Genomic DNA, 5,858 nt, shown 5'->3' with positions numbered 1-5,858 from the left:
CACTCAAAATATGCAATATTCTTTTCTTTCATATTAGTTGGGTGTATAATCACTATCAATAGTTATGTGTTTAAAAGTGATAAGAAAAATTACCCATATTTGAAAATTTATTTCCCTACATTTGTACATAATGATTTTCAAGTTTCTAATATTCTAATAGGTTCTATATATGCATCATTTATTATCCATGTGTAACAAAATCCAATCAGAAATCAGTTTCATAAGTTAATTTAACAAATAATGTACAGCGACATATTAATACTGACTGATATAACTGCACACTACCAACTTTTTTTTTAAGACTTGAAAGTTATATATATATAAAAAAAAATTGTTATTGCACAGCACGAATGCCTACGAAACTTCACCTAGTCTAATTAAATGCTGAATCATCTATGAACTGCCATATGATTTTGGTCAATTAACCTTATATCTGAAAAGCTACCCTCCTTTCACTTAAGACGTATTGCACATAAAACAGTGCATGTGAATAAGTAACTATCTAAAGTTTGAATTAAATAGTCTTCACACAATGTTAAAAGAAATATAATGATAATAATAATAATAAAAATAATAATAATAATTATAATAATTATAATAATCATAAACCATCAACTAAAAACACCTTACATGTAAAATGTTAGTGATGCCCAGATCAGCTGTGTACAAATCAAAACAATGATACCAGAAAAAAACAAGAATGAATGACTGAACCATGTCAGTTCATACAAGGGTGGTGCTTATTCAATGAGAACTGTGTGGCACTTGACCTCTGCAATGTTACCACACGAACTCTCTTTTCCACCGACAGACTGGCAAAGCAACTGACCTCAAAGAGTGTAAGAGGTCGTAGCGAGTCAGCTGACCTCATTCACCAGTCGTACTATACAATTTCGGCTCTGAAACACGCCCTTTGTACCATGATCAACAAACGAGTGCTTCACAAAATATTATATATTTACAAATAATCTTTGCAGGTCTTTCCACAATCCCATATTTTTTTTGCTGAATGGCAAAAAAAGAAAGAAAGAAAAAAAAAAAAGAATGATAAAAACATTGGCATTAAAGAATACAAAGTACTTAAAAACTAAAACTAGTAAAAAGACAAAAAAGAGAAAAAGGAATTCCAGGAAAAAAAGGTCTAGGGAAAAGAGAAAACATATCTCACATATACATGTAATGGATAGTAGAACATATCTAAACCTTCCTACTTAATTTATTATTTCAACCTAATACATACACAATATGAAATAATGTCTTTTAAAGTACATAACACCATCATGGAAAATAAAGTGGATATAACAGTAATGAATCAAACCCAAGCAATGCTGTCCTGATTCTCCCCTTGAACTTAAAGGACCCGAGGATGTTTTCTGCGAATGATGTCGAGTATGCTGGGCGTGACACACACACTCAGCCTTCATGGTTAACTCAATACTCCCGTTTCATGTGAGTCTTTGTCAAGTTCTCTTATTTCTCACTTGATATACCTACTACTTTGTTATTACTATCTTAAATCTTTTTTTGCTTTTTATTTTATTTTAATTTTTTTGCGATACTGGAACAACAACTGCCACTGTATACTTCCCCTATCACGCTGTACACACATCTTCTCATTCCAACTGTCGTGGGAAATGCAAGTTGTAAACTGGGGCAACAATATGAATATACTATATACAAACATTACTGTAAAACAAAACAAAAAAATTCACTGAAAGAAATAAATCACAAAAATGTTTCTAAGGACAAAATTCAAGCTAAAGACAAAATAGACAAAAAACCTGTTTCTACAGTTGTCCTACAAAGTCCTGCTTTACGTGATCCTTCCAGAGAAAAGCTTCACTAAGTACATTTCCTCTCTTTTCAACTAGAGAGAAAACACAGAAATACAAAATGATTTTTGGAAAATCATAAAAAGGAAATTATCCATTACTATAACAAATTGTACAAGAAAATTCAGTTTCTAAATCATTTAAACACAAAAACAGAAAGACAAGTCAAAGTCCTGTATTCATCATACATGTTAGAGCACAAGTACCCTAATGTGAATATTGTATAACTCACCTACTTTACTGTGTTATTAAGAGTAATACAACCCGCAATATTATTTTACGAGAAGGATGGAACATCGCAAGTGCTGATCAAGAGGTACCAGTTCAAGATGACATTAACTTCAGTTGTAAAAGCCAAACACATTCTTTTTAATAATTATCAACTGATTGTCATACTAATAATCATAATAACTACAAATCTGATCATAATGATGATGGTAGTAGAAGTAATAATATTAATAATAGTAATAATTATAACATTAATAAACATTATTGTGAGCATCTTTCTTACAAAAGTTAATGACATCTACAACCAATCTTGATGGTTAAGCTACATTGATGATGATCATAATATTGAAAATCAATACTATCACCATGAAGTATTAATAACATTAAGAATACAAATAAAAATATTGATAATAACATAAAGGCCACAAAGGAGGAAAAACAGAGAAAATCATACCAAATAAGGTGGAGTAAGCAGAAAAAGAGAGGAAAAAAGGAAGAAGGAACTGCATTACTATAAATCTTCTTCTTGGAAAAACTGCTCAAATTGTGAACAAAGATGATCCTCAAATTTTCAGTGTCTCTCACAAACGGCTATGCACGCTATCTGTATCAAATCATGAGACTTCTGTTTCGTACCTGAAGTTCCTGGGTTCTGTTATCCTAATCTGCTCCGTACGTCTTCCAAGATCTTCTACTAGAATGAAACTACCACACCATAGCCTTTTGAAATTGCCTCCTACCTTTGGACACCTACACTTGACCAATCCCAAAAACGTTGTATGTTGAGGCTGCAGTGTTGGTTATGTGCCTGTGTGCATGCAGATTTTTGTGTCTGTCTGTGCAGTTCTATGTGCCGGTGTTTGCATCTGTTTGTGTGCCGATGTGTATGTGTCAGCCTGTTTTTAAATGTGTGCCTCTGTATATGTGTGTTCCTGTGTGTATGTGCACATGTGGATGCAGGTGGTGCAGATGGAAACTCATACATTAGAATAGGAGAACAGGTGAATGTACAGTACAGCCTTTGCATGGTCCATAACTGATATGCAAAAAAAAAAATCACACAAAACCTTATAAGGCATTCTGATGCTACAGAACAAGATCTGAACAGTAAGTAAGTTGATTCAGCAACTTCTATTAACTAATTTTACCTTTTTTTATGATATTAAAGGAAAATTTTAAAAATAATATAATTAAACAATTAGAATCCATGAATCAAAGACCCAAATCACAAGAAGAGAGATAATATATACATAAATGTAAGAATAGGGATAACAAAAAGGAGATGACCGTAAAAAACACTTATTTATCCTCTTCGATCTCAAAGAAGACCAAGCAAGCAGCTTTCAGTCACCTCAGTGTCCTAGACAAGACCTTTTACATGAAGTTCAGTTGCCCTGTAACCTAAACACCAACTCCACTCCACATATCAAAGGCTGGTATGTATGATTACATAGCTCTTCTCCTACTTGAGACTCCTTTTAAACATCTGTGTTCCATAGGAGAGTGCTAGGGGGAGCGGGGGGGAGAGGGAAGAAAGGAGGTTGGGGAGAGGGAGGAAGGGAATGAGGAAGTGAGAGAGGGTGGGGAGAGGGAGGGGAGGGGAGGGAGGGAGGAGGGAGGAGGGAGAAGAGAGGAGAGAAAGAGAGAGAGAGAGAGAGAGAGAGAGAGAGAGAGAGAGAGAGAGAGAGAGAGAGAGAGAGAGAGAGAGAGAGAGAGAGAGAGAGAGAGAAAGAGAGAAAGAGAGAAAGAGAGAAAGAGAGAAAGAGAGAGAGAAAGATAGAGAGATAGAAAGATAGAAAGATAGAAAGATAGAAAGATAGAAAGATAGAAAGAGAGAGAGAGAGAGAGAGAGAGAGAGAGAGAGAGAGAGAGAGAGAGAGAGAGAGAGAGAGAGAGAGAGAGAGAGAGAGAGAGAGAGAGAGAGAGAGAGAGAGAATACCAGATAAATAGATCTTCAGTGCACAGATTATCAGCATCACATTATGCATGCCTTTTATAAAAAAAAAAAAAAAAAACTGGATACTAAAGAGAGAAGAGAGAAGAAAAGAGAAATATGCCAAGCACCATTAACTGGATCACTGACATACCTAAGAAAAACAATAAATTCAGCAAATACTAAACACATGTCTTTTAGATCTTATTACCTATGTAAAAATATACTAGTGTGTGAGTAAATGGAACATTAATCTTTAGTCAGCTGGTATTTAATGTACTGAAGTCAGGTCAGTGCAAATATGTAAGATACATAGTCCATTCTCCTAACATACCACTTCAACATCCAGCAACTTGGGTCTAAGATGAAAACAGGCACAAGTCTCTCCAAAGGAAGCAAAAGTATTCCAAAAATTTCCTCCTACATACTGACAAATAGAGTACAAATATTTGTGTGTACAGCTATGAATATAGTTTTGTGTGAGACTAACTCTCTAGGTGAATTCAGGCACTGAAGGAACTGCCAACAGAGAGGGAACTTGGAAAATAGTTCTGCAGTGGGTAGGAATGAGGCAGTACATTGGTAATAGGAAAAGATGATGGCCTTTTGTGGTGGCTTGCTTGTTACTTATAATAACTCCTAGCAATGTTTCTTGTTGGTGAAGTGGCTAATGATGTGTAGACATATATTCCAATATCTCCAAAACAAATTACATTGGCAAATTCTACTCTTTATAAGGTAACAAAAACAAAAACGAAATTGTAGTGGATCCGAACAATAATGAAATATGTTCTGTAAAACTATCATACGCTGGACTTGTCATTTCCCCGAATTAGTATTTACTACATGGACTATGATGATGAATCTTAAAAGCTTTACTCAAACAGACAAGATGTGAGCATTGGTGGAGCAGTGTGTGTGAGTGTGTGTGTGTCTGTATGTGTTATAAAAAGAAAAGTGTTCATTTGACAAAAGTTTGTTATGTTGTCTTTGTAGAGGATGATATGATGAGCAATACACTAAGATGGAGTTTGTGTTAAGTACTGTTTACTGCTGTAAGGAGCTATAGAAAGTGCTGCTGTGGTGCATGTAATGAGAAAGGGGATTAGTAAAGCACTGTGGGGTGATGAAGAAAATCAAGAAGCAGAAAGCAGGGAGCATGGCTGTGTGTATAATGGAGGAGGAGTAATACAGCTGTACTACTCTCAAGAATATAAAGGTATTATAGCATGGCTGGGTGATATAGCATGAAGTTAGGATGAAGCAGGTTGCAGTAAGGCAGTGTAAACAGGGATGACATGTGTGGTGCAGAAAGTGTAAGAGAGGGGTGAGAAGAGAAGTAATGAAAAACAAATCTAGCGGAAACACTCAGGTGACCCAACTGTCCTGTCTCCCTGTGAGTATATCTTGTCAATGTCCACCATCAGCTGATAACATATTCTTCACCATAAGTCTTTAAGCTTCAGGTACTGACGATGAGAAGGCTGGTTTCATTGCTTCACAGTCACAACATATGGAGCTTTGGGTCGCACAAGTACATTTATGCCTTGAATACAAGTGAACATTCCAAGATGCAAAAAGAAATTACACTGGTTTTTAGCCTATTTACAATTATTGCATCACCCTCAAGGGCTACAATATATTGAGTCTATGAAACAATGATTAGTTCCTAGTGCAGCTCTAAGCTGACTTCCAAGCACCACTCAAAAGATAGAGAAACCTTACTTAAATTCATAACAGTTTCCCAATCTGCAATCAATGTCTTGCTGTTGTAGAGAAGTCACCCCATTTTTACTTTCATTATGAAAAAATATACATTAAACTTTCAATAAAAGGACAAAACTGTTTCGAACTGTAAGGTTTCA

General features: G+C 35.2%; 1 protein-coding gene across 5 annotated transcripts in view; it reads right to left on the bottom strand.

The window, feature by feature from the left end:
• Positions 1-3,923: 3,923 nt before the first annotated feature.
• Positions 3,924-5,858, bottom strand: part of LOC125044652 (dual specificity mitogen-activated protein kinase kinase 4-like) — a 52,529-nt gene continuing 50,594 nt past the window's right edge. For all 5 annotated transcript variants that reach the window (XM_047641432.1, XM_047641428.1, XM_047641429.1 and 2 more), the window contains one exon: positions 3,924-5,858. This exon is cut by the window's right edge and continues 1,252 nt beyond it. The gene's annotated coding sequence lies outside the window, so the exon portion shown is untranslated.

This window comes from Penaeus chinensis, chromosome 36, assembly GCF_019202785.1.
Source record: "Penaeus chinensis breed Huanghai No. 1 chromosome 36, ASM1920278v2, whole genome shotgun sequence".
Classification (NCBI taxonomy): domain Eukaryota; kingdom Metazoa; phylum Arthropoda; class Malacostraca; order Decapoda; family Penaeidae; genus Penaeus; species Penaeus chinensis.
Note: the sequence above shows the minus strand (reverse complement) of the source record. Positions and strands in the feature narration are given on the sequence as shown.